Source organism: Oryctolagus cuniculus, chromosome 1, assembly GCF_964237555.1.
Source record: "Oryctolagus cuniculus chromosome 1, mOryCun1.1, whole genome shotgun sequence".
NCBI lineage: Eukaryota > Metazoa > Chordata > Mammalia > Lagomorpha > Leporidae > Oryctolagus > Oryctolagus cuniculus.
In genome coordinates, this window is record NC_091432.1 from 93,806,557 (window position 1) to 93,825,501 (window position 18,945).

At 45.7% G+C, this 18,945-nt stretch overlaps 1 pseudogene; it reads right to left on the reverse strand.

Moving 5' to 3' along the window:
• Positions 1 to 18,945, reverse strand: part of LOC103349615 (interferon regulatory factor 2-like) — a 151,510-nt pseudogene that overhangs the window by 71,021 nt on the left and 61,544 nt on the right.

The window sequence follows — 18,945 nt, forward strand, 5'->3', positions numbered from 1 at the left end:
TTCATGATGCAATGAACAGAGTACACAGAAAGTCTGTACTCAGCTGCGTGGAATAGTCAGGCCCAGACTGAGTCTGCTCTAGTCTCACATAACAACTTATAAAAGAAAGACTTTTAGATTGTTAAGACTTTACGTTTTCAACTGCTTGCTTCTAAGCAATTTCACTGGATCCCAGAACAAAGTTCAAGAATATTTACAGGATTTCAAAATCATCAAGAATCCAGTAAGTTAAAATTCACAACAGCATGAGCTAGACAATTACTAATCATAAAAAGACACAGGCCAATGGGCCACAATGAGAGTTAGAATCAACTAACTCACTCTCATCTGGAACTGACACAGATGATAGAATAAATAGAAAATGAGGTGAAAAGAGTTATTGTAGTGAATTCCATGTTAAAAAAGTAAAATAGAGGGCTGGCGCTGTGGCGCAGTGGATTAAAGCCACTGTGCAGTATTAGCATTCCATATGGGCGCCGGTTCAAGTCCCGGCTGCTCCACTTCCGATCCAGCTCTCTGATATGGCCTGGGAGAGCAGTACAAGATGGCCCAAGTCCTTGGGCCCCCACACCCATGTGGGAAACCCGGAAGAAGCTCCTGGCTCCTGGCTTCGGATCAGCTTATCTCTGGCTATGGCGGTCATCTGGGAGTAAACCAGCAGATGGAAGATCTCTCTCTTGCACTGCCTATGCCTCTCTGTAACTCTGCCTTTCAAATAATAAATAAAATAAATCTTAAAAAAAAAAGAGTGAAATAGAAACATGAGAGACGCAGAAGAGAACAATCTAGAGAAGAAAACAGCAATATTAAGATAAACACACACTGTATAGGATTACTTGAAGATTTTTACAGAATAAAGTATACTTGAAAAGTATACTTGAAAGTGGAGCAAAATATATTATCCAAAAGGAAAGACCAAGGGAAAAAAAGATTTAAAAAGTGAACAGAATCAGATAACTTTGGGAAAATTTCAAGGAGCTTAATACACATGTAATTAGGATCCCTGAAAGAGAAGAGAGGGTGGGTAGCATGGAAAAAATATTTAGACAGATAAGTGTGGTGGAATGAGAAAGCCATGCCAAGATGGCCGCTGGCAAGTGAGCGTCAGTTACTCAGGAATGGCTTTGAATCCCACCTGGCAACGGAGTCTGCCTGGCAACAGGCTGTGATTGGATGGCTTTGGATACTGCCTGGCAACAGGTTGTGATTGGTTAGGGCATAAACCGCCCCTTGACTGGATTGGCTGTCTTGGCTATATATCAGTTGTACCAACTGAAATAAATGAGTCTATGGTCTGCTCCCCTCAGGCCTGCTTTCACCCAACTCCCGAGTCTGTGTGGTGACTCCTCGTCTCTTGCTCCCACCACACTCTTCCTCTCAGAATGAATCCTCTCAGAAAGAAATCAACATCAACAGATAAGGGCCACAAATTTCCAAATTTAGTGAAAACCATAAACTCATAGACCCATGAAGTTAAGAAAAAAAAAAAAACAAGCATAAGAAACACAAAGAAAACTGTAGCAATGCACACCATAATCAAATGTATGAAGACCAGTAATAAAAAGAAAATCTTAAAGTCATCAGAAAAATAGATATGAACAGGGGATCAAAAATCAGGATGATCCCAGATTTCTTATCAGAAATATCAAAGGATAGTGTGGAAATATGCAAAGGATAGTGTCTTCTGGCTTCAGCCTGGTCCAGCCCTGGCTGCTGTGAGCATTTTTGGGAATGAACCAGCAGATGGAAGATCCCAATCTTTCTCTCTTTCTGTCACCCTGCATTTCAAAAAACAAGCAAACAAATTTTAAAAAAAGAAAAACCTCTATACAAAAATAAAAAATATATTTAAAAAAAAATTCGAGTTGGTATGATACGGAAGTCATTTCTACTTTAATACTTTAACCCATACAAGGAAAGCAATTTGAAATATACTGATGTTGTTGGGGCAGATTGTGGTGCAGGGAGTTAAGTCACTGTTTGTGACACCGCATCCCATATCAGAGTGTCTGATTAGAGTGTTGGCTGCTCTGTACCTCCCACCCAGCTCCTTGCTAGTGCACCCCAGAGGCAGCAGTTGGAGGCCCAACTTCTTGGGCCCCTGCCACCCATGTGGAAGACCTAGATGGAGTTCCTTGCTCCTGACTTTGGCCTGACCAAGCCCTGGCTATTGCGGGCATTTGGGGAGTGAACCAGCCAATAGAAGATATCTCTTTCTTTTTCTGTGTCTCTTCCTCTCTGTCACTCTGCCTTTCCAGTAAGTAAATTATTAAAAAAAAAAAAAAGAGAGAGAGAGAAAGTGATATTGACTAATCTGCTTTTTGTACTTTGTCATTTCCTTGTTCCTGTTCAAATTACCTTACAAAACCCCACTGTTCTACCACTCCCAATTGCGTTCCCTTCCATTTCACAGACTGGATGCTACCAGATTCATGATAAAAACCAACTTAATCTTTTTTTTTTTTTTTTTTTGACAGGCAGAGTGGACAGTGAGAGAGAGAGAGAGACAGAGAGAAAGGTCTTCCTTTGCCCCAACTTGATCTTTAAAGCTCTTGAAAACTTATCTTTAGATACCTCTAAAAAAATATGTACCAGTGCCCTTAAAATATCTGGTTCTTCTCACAGTTGCAATGGAAATTCTCATACCTAACTTCCAGGATTATTAAATTTCGTGTTTAGTTCATCTGTGTGTATGGGTCAGCACCCAGTGAGAAAACCTGAAACTAAGAACTGCAAGTAGCGGGAAGTTAACATAGGAGACTGGCTTCGATGCCTCCGAAAGGCTGGAGGAGACTAACCGAGGAAGCTGAGGTCACTTACAGATGAATAACTGCAGGAGGCCACTATCACCCTAATGAACGGAAAAAAACAAAAACAAAAACGCAGAACCGGTGCTATCCAGACCCAGCGCTGGCTCTCTTGCTGAGGCTGCTGGGGTCCCCACTGCCCCACCGCTCTTGCTGGGAATTTTTCAGGAAGCCAGGAAGGGAAACTCCCACCAGGAAGTGCCCGTCACTCCTGCTGCGGCTCTGGGGACCAGGAATGCCGCGCTGTCCAGACTGCCGGAACCCTTGCGGCTGCCTCCCAGCTATTGACATTCTAACCCCTGGGCAGAAATCCACATTCACCCGCGCCCACCGCCACTGCCTAAGACTTCACCAGAAGAGGAACGGAAATAAAATAGGCTTCTGCTTTCTAGACTCCCACCGCCGTCTGTCCCTGGTAGAACCCAATCGGCAGCCAGCCCGCTGGGGAGTCTGGGAAATGTAGTTTTCAGGCTTTCCGGACCCCTTTTAAACCGGCAGGGAGACTGCGAATGGAGTTGAGTGCCAATTGACAAGTAGCTGGCCCGCTGTGGGACTTCCACACAGATGCCTCACATACCACCGAGAACAGCAGCTCTGTGCTCGAACCACCCACCCAGTCCTGGCTTCCTTAGAACCTTCCTCCCATCTTCCTTAGAACCAGGACACCTCCATTCTCTACATCCCTTCTCGCACGGCGGCGTCCCTCTGGCTTTTCATCCTCAGCTCACTTTTCTCTCCCTCTGGTCCTTGGTCTCTGCCCTAATCTCAGAGCTTTCAAGAGAGGAGCTCTGTTTCCAAGGTCTCCACTATCATCCTGGAGTCAGCGACCACACAGCGGCACCTCCAACACTTACTGAGCTCTACGCCTATTAGATCCCTGGTCTTGGCTTCACAGGCTGTCATCACAAACTCAATAGGTTCTCCACTAAGGGGAGCACCATCCCCCGACCCTCCCTCTCTGAGGCTTGAAACCCCGGGGCCTCCTGTTTCATCCACTCTCATCTTCATCCTCCGTATCCTGTTCCATGCTCTGGGAAAACGTCTCCTCCCCTCTACTCCAACGGCCACCATCTTTGTCCACACTTTGAACTGCAGTCTCCCTCCCCTCCATTCTTTCCTGTTGCTGCAAGAAAGACCTCCTTGACATAGCAACCCCACGGTTCTCCAAATTTGCTCCAAGGAGCTCAACTGCACCTCATTCCACAGAATCATCCGCGGAGGCTACTACGCCCACCAGTTTTCCACCTGCGCTCTGAGCAGTGTCCTCACGAGCAGAAGGAAGGAACCAGCACGGGCAGGATAAGCCCAGTAACCCATGTCACCCAGAGCAGCTCTAATTTTAATCTGTATTTCAAGCGTGTCCCCAGAGTATGTTTTCCTCTAATTAAGGTCTAAAAATGGCAGACCGCTTTCAAGCCATGAAGGGATCACTCTGCTAACAGCCCTGACAGATGGTCCCACGGCCTCTCTTTGAACAGGGGCGGGGAGTGTGATGTGTTTTAATCCAGCCTATGTCACTGCCTGGGTCAATGGTTCTATTAGAAAGTCCTGCTGAACCAATATTTGCTCTTTGGTAACTTCCACCCCTCAGTCCACATTCAGAACTAATGCAGACCAGGCCTGCCCTTTGCCAGCAGACTTTAGCTGCATTTTATTTCCATCATAAGAGTGATGCTTTGATCTGGAAGCACTTCACAGCTGCAAAGCGTGTCTATTTCATCTGCAACAGCCCCTGAGGCAGGAAGTACTCATTTATAGGTGTCTTAACGACAGGTCTTTATTTCTCACTGTCTCCTCACATGGACTCCTGCTGTAAGTAAGCAGCCCCAAGAACTCTCATCTCTGGGCCCTTGTTCAGGATGCTCCAATTGCTGCAGTTTTCCCCTGTCCATCCCCAAGGCCCAGCACAGGCCCCACTGCCTCCAAAAGGCAGAGAGGCCTGGGGGAGGCCACAGAATACAGGTTCTGGAGTTGGACTGATGTGGATCCAAATTCAGCTCCATAAACAGTGCCAGCTTGGGAAAATGACTCAGCCTCTCTGTGCCCCATTTGTTCAGTGTCAAAGGGAGACAGCCTGCCCATCACAGGAAAATGATAATCACCACCAGCAACTTAGTAGGGGCTCAAAAATGGCAACTATCACCCCTTTGTCTCAGTTCCTTCCGTCCTTAATGGCCCTGGCCTTGAATGAAATCCCAGAACAATCTTTTCCATGATAATTCTTGAGACATCTGCATCCACTAAAGATGTGCAATCTAGCATTGCTCACTCCTGTGTTTTCCTGTTCTTATTTCCTTAGTGAGCCGGCTACCCCCACATACATGGGGTCTAGTTCAAGTAAAACATGGCTCACTCAGGACACACAGGATATACTCAGAAAAAGAACACCAGAGAATGCTGAGGCAGTGTTTCTGCACTTACTATCTGGCTGTGGACCCCAGGGAAACTATTTGCTGGGGAATCACACAGCTTGGAGAAAAACCATCTAAGAAATCCAAGAAAAAGTGACACTAGGCCCACACGTTCTACACATTGTTTGCTAATTAAAAGTTCACTTCAACTTAAACTGGGGACTGGGAAGAGCTTGGCTCACCAACAAGTTTTCATACCTAGTTACTATTTATAGACAGATTTTCTCAGAAGGAATCTACCAGTCTACCCAGATACATATTCCTGCCTCACTCAGAGCTTAGGTATCCTGATGCTCAAGAAAAAAAGTAATCAATAGTTCAGTGCAGATAAGGTCCTTTGGCTACACAATTCCAGATGAGCTGAGGACTTAACTTGGAAACATTCTATAGAAACATTAAATCAACACCGTGGCTCCAGCAGCCCTGAATCACAGAATTTGGGGAGTCTACTGGCTTTATCTGTGTTCTGCCGCTGTTCTGTAAGACATCTGCAAGTAGGTTTCAATTCACAGGATAGGCTGTGCTTATGTCTGATGACTCACCTGCCTTCTGCAACAGCAGCCATGTCCTTGAGAGGGACCAGTTTCAGGTATTAACTACATCTTCATTACATAAGGGCTTTATAATATACACTGCTAAGATGGAACTCTGCCCGCGTGACGGCACCCAGAGCCTCTCCCTTACTTCCCTGTGGCTATACCCCACCCAGAGCTGTACCTTCCATAACTTGCTCATTTTAGTGGCCACCTGGAAGACACTGATGGCCCTGCAGAAATCCTTTGTTTATAAGAACACTAAATATCATCAAATCGGAGGTGCCCACTTCCACATCTCTGAAACAGGATGTGCCTTATCACCAACTTAGTCAGGTTTTTACTGGAAGTAGCTTTTCTTTCTTAGATATACATAAAATACTGGTGCATATTACAACCACTGGCATCTGACAGTCAATGGAATATGATGGGCACATATCTGAGCAAAGTGTGTTGAGAGTGGACACCTGTTACTTCATTCCTAATTCTCCACTAGCTGCAATTATGTTAAATCTGCAGCCTAGTCTAACACCTCTCATTCCAACCCCACCCCACAAAAGGGGACTTCAAAAAGTTCATAAAAAACATAATTTTAAAATATTTAGTGCAAGAATTTTTTAAATCCACAATTTTTTCATAATATATATTTCCATGAACTTTTTGAAGATTACTCACACACAAATTTCAAAGATATTCTGCACCAAAGTAAACTTATTTTTAATTCCAGTCTTCATGAACTTTTGGAGAGTATCTTCTTATTTATATATATGTACATATATAATTTTTATACATCTGTTTAGTCAACAAATGCTTATACATGTATTCAGTTGTCAAATATATAGTAATTATTTGTTCTATGCCAGGCACTGAGCTATTTGCTGTGAAAATAGTAGCAAGTATGACATAGTCTTGCCTAATTTAGTCAATATATTGGTAGGAAGCTATATTTTCCCGCCTAAACAATACTTATCAAGATATAGGCTTTAGGGGTTAGCACTGTGGGATACAGCAGGTTAAGCCACTGCTTGCAATGTTGACATCCCACATTGAAGTGCTTGTTCAAGTCCTGGCTGCTCTGCTTCCAATCCAGCTTCCTGCTAATGTGCCTGGGAAAGCAGCAAAAGATGGCCCAAATCCTTGGGCCCCTGTACCCATGTGGGAGACCCGAATGGGATTCTTGGCTCCTGGCTTTGGTTTAGCCCTGACCTGGCTATTGTAGTCATTTGAGGATTGAACCAGCAGATGAAACATCTCTCTTTGTGTGTCTCTCCCTCTCTGTCATTCTGCCTTTCAAATAAATAAATGAATTTTTTTAAAAAAGGTATAGGCATTAAAAACTCCAAGCTGTGAAAAACATGATATGAATAATAATTAGATTTTTTAAGTTCTAAGAAAAAATAGTTTTTAAAAAAGGTTAATTGATTTATTTGAAAGGCAGAGAGAGAGAGAAAGAGAGAGAGAAAGAGAGACACCATCTGTTGGTTCATTCTTCAATTGGTCACAACAGCCGGGGCTGGGCCAGGCCAGTGCTGGGAGTCAGGAACTCCATCTAGGTCTCCCATGTTGGTATCAGAGGCCCAAACACTTGGCCCATCTTCCAGTGCTTTCCCAGGCGAATTAGCAGAAAGCTGGAGCAAAAGTAGAGCAGCCAGAACTTGAATTAGAGCTGATATGAGATGCTAGCATCCCAGGCAGCAGCTTAACCCACTGTGCCACAATGCCAACTCAAGGAAAAATTTAAAAGTGATATAGGGGAACCTTAAGGAAACATATCCAAAAATCACATGTGTATTTTATATGGATTTCAATTCATGGAAACAAATTATACTGAAGTTACAACATGTATGAGAAAACTAGAAGTCTGAACACTGGCTGAATATTTCAGGACATCGAATTATTATTAATTTTTTTCAGGTACAGTCATGATACTGTGATATTGTTAAAGAGCACTTGTTATATATATATATGTGTGTGTGTGTATGTTATTACATACACACATATATACAGTGAAATACGTATGGAAGAAATAATGATGTTTGGAATTTTTTCATAATGTTAAGCTGAACCTATAAGAAAGTATTTTTGTAAGTCAAAAATGGTAGAATATCTGTGAATTCATATTGGAGACTTGGAAGTAGATAAAAGTAATAATGAAAGAAAATTGGCCAGGGGTTGATTAATGTTGAAATTCGGATGCTATTCTATGGGTTAATTTTACTCATTCACTTTTTCTATGCATATGAAAAAGTTCCACGATACAAAGTTACCACAAGGGGTGGGCGTTTACGGTGAGGATGCCCACATCCCACAGGGGAGTACCTGAGTTTGATTCCCAGCTCCAGCTCCTGCCTGGGGCCAGCTTCTGGCTCAAGCAGACCCTGGGAGGCAGCAGGGAAATGGCTCAAGCAATTGGGTTCCTGGCACTCACGTGGAAGACCTCTATTGAGTTTCCGGCTGCAGCTTTGGCGCTAGCCCAGCCTTGACCTTTGCAGACATCTGGGGATATCTAGTAGATGGAAGCTCTGTCTCTTTCCCTCTGCCTCTCATAAATAAACAAACTTTTTTTTTTTGAATGTAAAACAAGATTAGGTCCTAAGTCTATGCTATATTTAAAATAAGTCAGAAACTAAAAATACTGAAAGTGAAACTGGAAGTATCACAGCTAAAATACTCTGCCAAAATTATATATTTTCCAGTGTAGAGGTTATTATCTTTGAAACTTTAATAGTTTACCTAAGTTTTTTCTTAAAATCTGACTACCTTCATAAATCTTACATTGTATCTGAAATAAATTATTCCCCATTTTTCCCAACCATTTCAATCCACAGGCTTTTAAACACTGGACTGTCAGGACAGTTTGCTTCTATTTTTCTTCAACAGGTACTCCAGATTATAAATCAGAATACTCGGCATCTTCAAACTCAGTTCTACATAACTATGTGACCCTGGGTACCACATCACTGAACTCCTGCAAGCAGAAGCCAGTGAACCAGAGTGCAATCCGCTTGGCGGTCCAAGCGTCTATAGCATCTGCTCTCTGCCGAGTAGCTGAAGCTGGTCTCCTGTTCTACATGGGGTATTTGGCTTTTTTCTCACCATTCAGCAAGGCTCACCTAATCCATGTACAAAAACCCTCAACCTATAGGAAGTTCAGACTGCACAGCCAACCAAAAAGCTCCTGTGTGTTCCCCTTCTCCCTCTTTCTCCCCTGCACCCTCTCTCTCACACAGACACAGACACAGACACAGACAAAGACAAAGACACAGACACAGACACATATCAACCTTATAGACAGCCCTGGGGAGTATGAGGTAGTCCACAGTCAGCAGGAAAACAACTACCGAGAGCCACACTACTTGAGTGTTGACCTCCCTCCTGTGACCTCAGCCTACTGGCCTGTGATGGAATACATATATATAACAGTGTATTTTAATAGAAGCACATACCATGCATCATACATTAAAATATATTTAATAGCCTGAAAATATACTTAATATCATCAGACTTATGTCTCCAGCTGGTTGGCTGGGTGCAGGGACTAAGTGGCCAGCTGGCAACAGTTGTGATGACCAGATGGAGGCCTCAGACTGTCAAGCTCAGTGTGAATTTATAACTTCATTCATAAATTTCCCAGCAAATTGGATGAAGCAGGGATACAGTTACCTATGCCTTCATGCAGGTGTGTGCCAAAGAGGAGACATGTAAAGCACAAAAACAAAAAACAAAAAACAAAAACCCATAGCAAAAGAAGAAAGATTTAAGTGTTTAGCAGAGATTGTTAACACAGTCACGACTCTGGCCTTCTCTCTGAACAACCAAAGATTACCTTGATGTGCTTAACTCTGTCTTCTTTTCCTGTCTTTGGTTTCTTTCCTGTGGCAACAACAACAACAAAAAGTAGTCTTGGGTTAATTCACGAAGGATGTACGGTGAAGCATTCCTCTAAATTGAATTCTTTCTGGAACCATCAACGAACCTTTTACTTTAACATGTACAAGGTCAAAATGTCCTACGGATCTTTTCCTGCCTTGGGTTTCTCAGAAGTCACTTTTCCAAGGGAGGCGAGGGCAGCAGGCTCACCTGCAGTAGGAATGGAGATCCACCCCTGCAGCAACCTCACAGGTGGGAACAGATACCATGGGGCACGGCGGTACCTGCTGAGTGATGGGTTTTGTAGTCAGTAGCTGTGTTTACCTTTCTTAGAAGGCCACTCTGACAAGGGCAGCATCCAGTATACTCTGAAGGCATTGTTTCCTTTCTTTATACTTTTATCCTTAACTTCTTCAATATCAGGCAAGGAGTTCATGGCGCACTGAAAAATTTGCCTTCCATGTTTTGGGATCAGGTTTATCTACTCCAGGCTGATGCTTTCCTAACAGAGCAGCCAGAGATTAAGAAAACAGAGCGGGGGAATCAGATACAGAGTGAAAGATGTCTGGAGACATAGCATTGCTGGCCAGGTAGGACAGAGAGGCCTTCTCGTTCCCAGCTATGCATACAGGGAGCAATCATCTGGGTATGCCTGGGACCACAGGAGGTCTTTGGGATGTGGGGATTTTCTTTCTAAAACCTGGACAGTTCCGGGAAGACAGGGGCAAGCTAGTGACCCTGATCTCACAAAGCAGTTCAAGGGCAAACGATCACAGCCGACAACGCAGACTCAGTGGGAACTAACACAGAAGCCCGCAAGGCTGGGGAGCCAGCGAGCAAAGATAACGCAAGTGCCTCTTTTCCACCCAAGTCTCACGTAAGGAGCAAAAAGTCTGCTGCTGTAAATAGTTCCTCACTGACTGACTAAATTTTGTAATCGATAAAACAGCCAGGCTGCTGTCATCCATAGGTTCCCTATATATGAATTCAACCAGCCATGGAGCAAAAACATTCCAGAAAAAGAAAGGGTCTGTACGGAACACTTGCACACATTTTCCTCCTTGTCATTATTCCCTGAATAATACAGTATAGCGATCATTTACATGGTATTTACATTGTACTCGGCAGTGCCGTTCAACTACAGATTCACAGCATACAGGAGGATACATGCGGGTTGCATGCAAACCCTACACCGTTCCACACCAAAGACCGGAGCATCTGCAGATTCTGGTATCCATGAGGAATGGCTGTGTGCCCCTGACTACCTTTCAGGGGAGAGGAATTCAATCCAAGTTTACAGCTCTGGAACAACGGAGTTTATATGTCCCTGCTAACAGCTGGGGACCTTGTCAGAACACCACCTGGACAGGAAATTTCAAGGACTACGACTGTATGGGACGGGAAGAATGTCACTTCAGAGTGATGCCATTTCTACCACTGCAAGCGCTAGGGATGAGACAGGGGGCTCAGAGTGACCTTCACGATGCTGCGACCAGGACAGTTTATAAGAGTAACGAAACCCACACTGAGCAGCTCCATCTTCCTCTGCAGACAACGTAGGGGGTTTTCACACCTGTATGGATCGCCCAGTTCCTGAAGAGTGGTGCATCTTTTCCACATCCCACCCGTGTCTTGCTGCATGCATCCAGGGGATCTGCAAAATCTTCTTTTCCTGGAGAAACAAACAAACAAAAAAAGTCAGCAAGGACTGCAGGCCTGGGTCCCGGCCCATGCTAGCAGAGGGTTCTACATTCTACCCAGTGAGCATCACCAAGTTTGGGGAGTGCCTACAGTCACATCTACTGTAAACTAATCTTACCTCTCCACTGGTCCCCGATGTGAACGTCAGCCCTGAGCGAGATTCAGCCTCACAGAGCCTGGCAGAACGGGAATGTTTCCCAGGCCAAAGGTGAGGATCTGGGATCCCTACATGTGTCCCAGTATTGGGGCACCTTCTCTTTCAGAAGACTACAAATAACTGGCCGACAGCTGAATCTTCAATGCTGCTTCTACCATTTAATCCCATCTTGGAGGAAGTATTAACTGCAGCTGCCCTGGCTGACTTACAAATTGGCAACTTTCCAAAAGAACACTGCTCGTGCTGCTACAGGAAGGTGAGCGCATGTGAGGCTTCTGTGACGGAGACCAAATATGTCCACCTGCTTGTGTCCAGCAGCAATAGAATACTCTGCACGAAGGAGCAGGCAGCACACAGAGAGGATGCCCATGTTCTAGGGAAAAGCCCTAAGACGGTCCTTGAAACAGATTTGCGCTCTCTTGCAGCCCTTAGAAACAACTCAAAATTGCTCAAATCAATACTGGCAAACACACAATCAGGAACTAATCCTTTAGAAACAAAATCATACTCTGAGTAGCATGTACCTGCGTGAAACCTGGTCCATCCTGCTCACTGGCCATGAGGACCAGCAGTGACTAAGGGTCTCTGGTGCATTGTACCTTTTTCAAATAAATAAATCTAAAAAAAAAAAAAAAAGAGTTACACAGAGAGAGGAGAGGCAGAGAGAGAGAGAGAGAGAGAGAGAGAGAGGTCTTCCATCTGCTGGTTCATTCCCCAATTGGCCGCAATGGCCAGAGCTGCACCTATCTGGAGCCAGGAGCCAGGAGCTTCTTCTAGGTTCCCCACGCAGGTGCTTGGGCCATCTTCTACTGCTTTCCCAGGCCATAGCAGAGAGCTGGGTCAGAAGTTGAGCAGCCAGGACTTGAACCAGCGCACATGTGGATGCTGGCTTTACCCACTATGCCACACTGCCAGCCCCTGCACTGTATCTTTGATTACATATGTCCACAAGAGGCTCAGTTTTGCTTCTTGCAATAACCTAATGAGTTAGGTATATGCATCAACATTTCCATTTTACAGCTGAGGAAACTGATAAACAGAATTAAATTGTTCAGCCAAGGAACTTGTGGTATTGTCTAACTTCAAAACCAAGGGCATGTGATCCCACATTCCAGTACCCAATCAGCCCACACAGTGTCTCCTGGATGGAGATGTGGAAGATTCCCTGTCCTGTGACACACCTGTTGTCTTGGAGTCTGGACAGTCAGGCCCAGGGAATGATGTGTAACTTAGCTCCACAGGTAGTTCTGATCTCCATGAGGGATGGAGGTCCCTGCACTACAGGCTGGGGAAGGACAGGAAATGTCTGGATTCTCCATTTGGGTCTTCCACCAGCTCTTCCCAAAGGGGCTTCCCTGAAGAACCTGTCACAGAGGCCAGGTGCTGTGGTTAAGCCACAATCTGCAGTGCCAGTGTCCCATACGGGTGCCGGTTTGAGTCCTGGATGCTCCACTTCCAATTCAGCTCCCTGCTAATGCACTTGCAAAATCAGTGGAAGATGGCCCAAGTGCTTGGGCCTCTGCCACTCACATGGGAGTCCCGGAAGAAGCTCCTGGCTCCCAGCTTCGGCCTGACCCATCCCTGGCAGTTGCAGACATTTGGGGAGTGAGCCATTCGATGGAACATCTCTCTCTCCATGTCTCACCCTCTCTCTCTCTCTTTAACTCTGTCTTTCAAATAAATAAATAAATACTTTTTTTTTTATAGGCAGAGTGGACAGTAGTGAGAGAGAGAGAGAGAGAGAGAGAGAGAGAAAGGTCTTCCTTTGCCGTTGGTTCACCCTCCAGTGGCAGCCGCGGCCAGCGCGCTGCGGCCGGTGCACCACGCTGATCCGAAGGCAGGAGCCAGCTTCTCCTGGTCTCCCATGGGGTGCAGGGCCCAAGCACTTGGGCCATCCTCCACTGCACTCCCTGGCCACAGCAGAGAGCTGGCCTGGAAGAGGGGCAACCGGGACAGAATCCGGTGCCCCGATCGGGACTAGAATCTGGTGTGTGGGCGCCGCAAAGTGGAGGATTAGCCTATTGAGCCATGGCGCCGGCCAAATAAATACATTTTTAAAGTAAAAAAGAATTCATCATAAAGCCTGAACTATAGATATTTCAGGATGTTAGTGAGTTTTCCAAAAATGGCTAAAAGGGAAAATTCCACAATAATTTTCAGTCAGTTAATAAAGAACTGAAAGTGAGAGACTTTTTCACCAACTCCTTGTTGTTCATCTGCTTCATCCAGATAGAGAACAGGGTTTCAGATGAGCCATTTTCAAATGGCAGAGATCAGCAAAGGGCTGGGTGAAACTTTATTTTTTAATGCAGACCACAATCAGAGAGCGGAATAACTAATGTGGTTTTTGGAGGTTGACTTGAAAATGAGAAAGGACTGACTGCACACTCAGAATTGACAGGCTTTTCCTTACAGACAGACAAACCTGGAAACATTTACTGTTGGACTTTTGCCTGGGTCAGAGTTCTGGGGTAGCACACGCTGAAATCAACCTCCTAAGACATGAAGTACACCCGAGCCAGGCAGATCTTTTTAAGAGTTAGTGTGAGAAAATCACAGAAGTCATGCCTGAACTTAGCAATATTCACTGCAGATCCTTTTGAAGTGGGAAAAAGCCCTGCACAGACCTTTCTTCAAGAACAGATACACAAATGCCCAACAAGCACATGAAAGGATGCTCAACAACACTAATCATTAAGGAAATGCAGATCAAAACAATCATGTAACACTTCACACCCACTACAATGCCGAGAATAAAAAAAAAAAAAAAAAAACAACAAGTGTTGGTGAGGATTTGGAGAAACTAGGAGTCATAAGATGTAAAATGGCACAACCACTCTGCACAACAGGTTGGGCATTTCCCAAAAAGTTAAATGCGGGGTGGGCATTGTGATGGAGTGTGTTGAACTGCCTGCATCCCACCCTGGAGGACTGGTTCAAGTCCCAGTTGCCCTGCTTCCTATCCAGCTCTTTGCTAAAATGCCTGGGAAGCAGCAGATGACAGCTCAAGTACTTGGGTTCCTCTCATCCATGTAGGAGACCAAGATGGAGCTCTTGGCTCCTGGCTTTGGACCAACACAGCCCAGGCTATTGTGGGCATTTGGGGAGTGAACCAGCACATGGAAGAGCGCTTGCTCTCTCTCTCTCTCCCCCTTGCTGCCTTTCCAATAAATAAATAAATAAATCTTTTTAAACAAATGTTAAATGTAGAAATTACTAGATAATCCAGCAATTGCACCCCTGGCTATATGCCCGAAGAATTGCAAACAGGTATCCAAACAAAACTGATGTACAAAGGTTCCTAGCAGCACTACCCACCAAAGCCAAGAGATGGCAATAACCCGACTGCCCAGCAGCGGGTGAATAAGCAAACACAACGCTGCCTATGTACACAATGGAATATTATTCGGTCACAAAGAGGAATGAAGTGAACCTTAAAGGAATGGGTGCACCTTAAAAGCTCTATGCAGAGTGAAAGGAGTCAGACAGAAAAGGACAAGCACTGGCTGATCCCATTTGTATGAAATTCCCAGAAAAGGCAAATCCAGAGACATGGAACAGGCTGGTGGCTGCTGGGAACCGGGCAGAAGGCCACAGGGAGTGACTCCTAGTAGGGACAGTGCTTCCTCCCAGCCGGATACGGAGGTTTGGGGGCCAGATGGCAGTGCTGGTTACAAAAATGTGGAACTACTTAGTGTCACTGAACTGGACGCTGCATGCTCAAAATGACACACTTTTTAAAAACCACATATCATTTTTAGCTAGTTTTTCATACTGAAGGAAAAAACTAATAAGTGTAGCATAGCTATCTTTTTTTAAAAAAAGACCACATTGAAAGGCAGAAGGTGAGATTCATTTCACAACCAAAAGAGAGTCCAGTGCGGACACAGTCTGGTCACAGACGCTGTGTTCTGTGGACAGAGATGGTGCTGCCCTGTCTGTGTTCAGGCCCCAGGACATCTTTATGTGCCAGGTGCTCAAGAGGCCTCTGGGTAGAGACTGCAGGCACCAGAGCCGTTTCTGTGTACATACACATACGCGGAGACTTCAAAAAGCTCATGGAAGGGCTGGGGTTGTGGTGCAGCAGGTTAGACCACTGCCTGCAATGCTGACATCCCACATGAGTGCCAGTTCAAGGCCCATGCACTCCACTTCCGATTCAGCTCCCTACTAACACACCTGGGAAAGCCATGAAGGACAGCCCAGGTAGTTGGGCCCCTTCCACCCACATGGGAGACTCAAATGGAGTTCCGGGCTCTTGGCTTGAGCCTGACCCAAACATGGGTGGAAGATCTCTTTCTGTCTCTCCCTTTCTCTTTGTAACTCTGCCTTTCAAATAAGTAAATAAACCTTTTTTTAAAAGCTCATGGAAAATAGAATTAAAAGGCAAGTTGATTTTTGTGCAAAAAAAATTTTTGAAATCTGCTTGGCTTTTTCATGGTAGCAATTTTCTGTGAACTTTCTGGAAGCTCCTCTTCAATCTTACGTATTTCGGAATGCTTTGCACCGGAATACACTGATCTTGTAATTCCATCTTCACAGACATTCTGCAGTTCATTCCTGAGCACAGAGCTGTGCCCGTGTGGAGGCAGAGCTCTGAGCGCTGCTGGAGTTCACGGCTGCGCGGCTCCGTGGGGACCTCGGCTGCTCTGCACCTCTGCCTCTTCAGAGGCTCCCACTGCTCTGCTTCCTCATCTGGACTGGGTTCCCCGAGAGCTGGCTGTCTACACCGACGCAAGACTGCTTTCAAAACTGACAGGGAAAGGTCTGGACCACCTGGTGTTTGGGGAGGAGCCTCAGTGCCTGGATCCAGGCGGGCCTTGGACATGAAATAACGACCAGAGTTACTGCTCACAACTGGAACCACTTGAACGTCACAGGAACCAAATAGAACCTGCGGACCTTCTCTGGGTCAATTGTTTTAAAAGACACGTTGGGAGGGGCACAGCAGATTAAGCTGCCTCCTGTGCTACCAGCACTCCAAATGAGCACCAGGTCCAGTTCCGGGTGCTCCACTTCCAATCCAGCCCCCTGCTAATGGACCTGGGGAAGCAGCAGGAAATAGTCCAAGTTCTTGGGCCCCTGCCCCACATGGGACATCTAGATGGAGTTCTGGGTTCCTGGCTCTGGCCTGGCCCAGTCCAGGGCAATATAGCCATCTGGGGAGCGAACCAGCAGATAGAAGAGCTCTCTCTCTCTCTCGCTCTCTCTTCCTCTCCCTCTTCAACTCTGCCTTTTAAATAAATAAGTAAATCCTTAGTAAAGATATTTTGGGAATACTCAAGTTATTTCGAATATGAATGGGGCAGTGAGGATATTTTAAAAACTATTAATTTTGCCCAACTGCTAATGGTATTGTGGATATATTTAAAAAGTCCTTAGGTCTTACAAATATATACTGTCAGGGAGCTGCTTTAAAAATACCAAACGTGTAAAGATACAACAAAAGCATTAATAAAACTGCATGCTGGAATATGTGAATTTGCTGTCCTAGTCATTCTATTCCTTAGAGTATTCACATACACGATTACCTTGGCAAATCCTTGCAATAAAAAGTAAATAGTCCAAGCCAGTACCCCTTTCATGAACCACTGAATGCTCTTTGCCAAACGTTTTCACTGTTCTTGGGAGGAATCCAAAAGACACATTCCCTTCCCATCCTCCTGCACATTTTATTAAAAGTCGGAGATGGAAAAGAATCTAAGGCACTATCTGGCCACGTGTTTATCTTTCACCAGGAGTGCGCTGGGTTGCATGGACTCTCCACTGGAGAGACACGTGACAGCGGCAAACTCGGGATTCCTAAGTCCATCCCCTAAGCAGAATCAAACACCAGCCACCCAGGGGGTCCTCTTCAAGGTCACCAGCTTGACTCCAGCTTCCCAGGCACTGAGGCCCAGCTCTCGGAGCACAGACGATCAGGAACTGTGGCAGTCCTCCGTGGGGCTGCAAGCTGGGAGCACAGCACCGTGAACACAAACACACTGTGCACGCGACTAGGACAGAAAGGAGTCGCAAAGCCTCCTGGACAGTGTCTGGTTTCTAGGAGTTGCATTAGTTATCAGTGGGAGAAGAGATTTTTGGCATGACGTCAGATTACTCAAAATAGCAACAGGGTTTCTTCAGCAAAGTGTCAATGTCACGTGCTGGACAGGTGAACATCAGCAAGGCAAAGTCAGTGGAAACCTACAGAAGACGCTCTGTGGGAGTGGAGGCCCCACCCAAGGCCCACAGATGGCCCTGCCCATGTGCACCAACACAGCTCCACGCCTGGTCTGGCCAGGAGCGCCAGTGGGGTGCCCGGCCCACAGGGCTGCACAGGGACTCGTGTGCAAGCAGCCACAGGGTTGGGCTTCTTCTAAGTCCACACCTGACTCTGGCAGGGGAGACCAGTAAGGTGGCACAAAGGTCTCCTTTCCTCCTGCCCTGGGCCAAGAGCCATGTGAGTGAAGCTCAGCAGGTAGGAGCCACATAAAAGCGGCTCAGCTTTCGGTTCTGCAGAGAGGTGCATTTGTCTTCTGAGTCTCAGATAAAAAAAAAAAATTGGACAGAAGAAAAAGCACTCAATGGAGATTCCTAGCAAGGAAACAACCCTTCAAGGGTGTGTGTTTTCTAAAAAGATCAGCATAAATGGGAGAGAGGGAAGCTAACTTCAACAGAAATAGACCGCATCACAGTTCTGGAAGGCAGAAATGAAAATCGAGGTGTCAGCAGGGCTGCATCCCTTTCCAAGGCCCTCTTTGCCTCTCACTGCTTCTGGTGGCTGCAGGAGCCCTTGGCTTGTGGCTGCATCACTTGTCATCTGGCCTTCTCCTCTGTGTCTTCTTCTGTCTCTATACAGACACTTGTCACTGGATTCAGGGCCCAGCCAGGTGCTCTAGGAGGATCTCATCTTGAGGTCCTTATCTGCAGCTGTACAAGCCCTTTCTCCAAACAAGACAACCTTCACCGGCTGCAGGTGTTAGACTGGAGGTCTCTCTGGAGGGGTCTGGAATCCAGCCTCCCTGAGAGGACCGCCCGCTGCAGCGTATCAGGTGCCCTCTCGATACAGCTGGCATGATGTGTGTTTTTCCCTGCACCAAGCCAAGCAGCACTGGTGGATGTGTTTCGAAAACAGAAATCAAGGAGGCAGCACACTTCTCCTCGGAACTCAGGAACATTAGCTTCAGTCTCACACCCCAAATCGCACAAGGTGGTGCTGCCCTGTTCTTCAAAGCAGAACCCTACTTAACCTCTCTGTGCCCCTGTTTCCTTGTCAGCAAATTAGAAAATGGTAAGAGTACCCGCCCTAGAGGAGATTGCGTGAGTTAATACATGTACCCTGCTGAGAAGAATACCAGGCACATGCTAAGCACTTGATAACGTTAGCTGTTATTATTTATTATCCTGAGTCTCTTCCACTCTCCTTTAGTATCTCCCCTCTCCTTACTCCTCTGGATGTACCCCTGATAACTGGGCAGACAAAG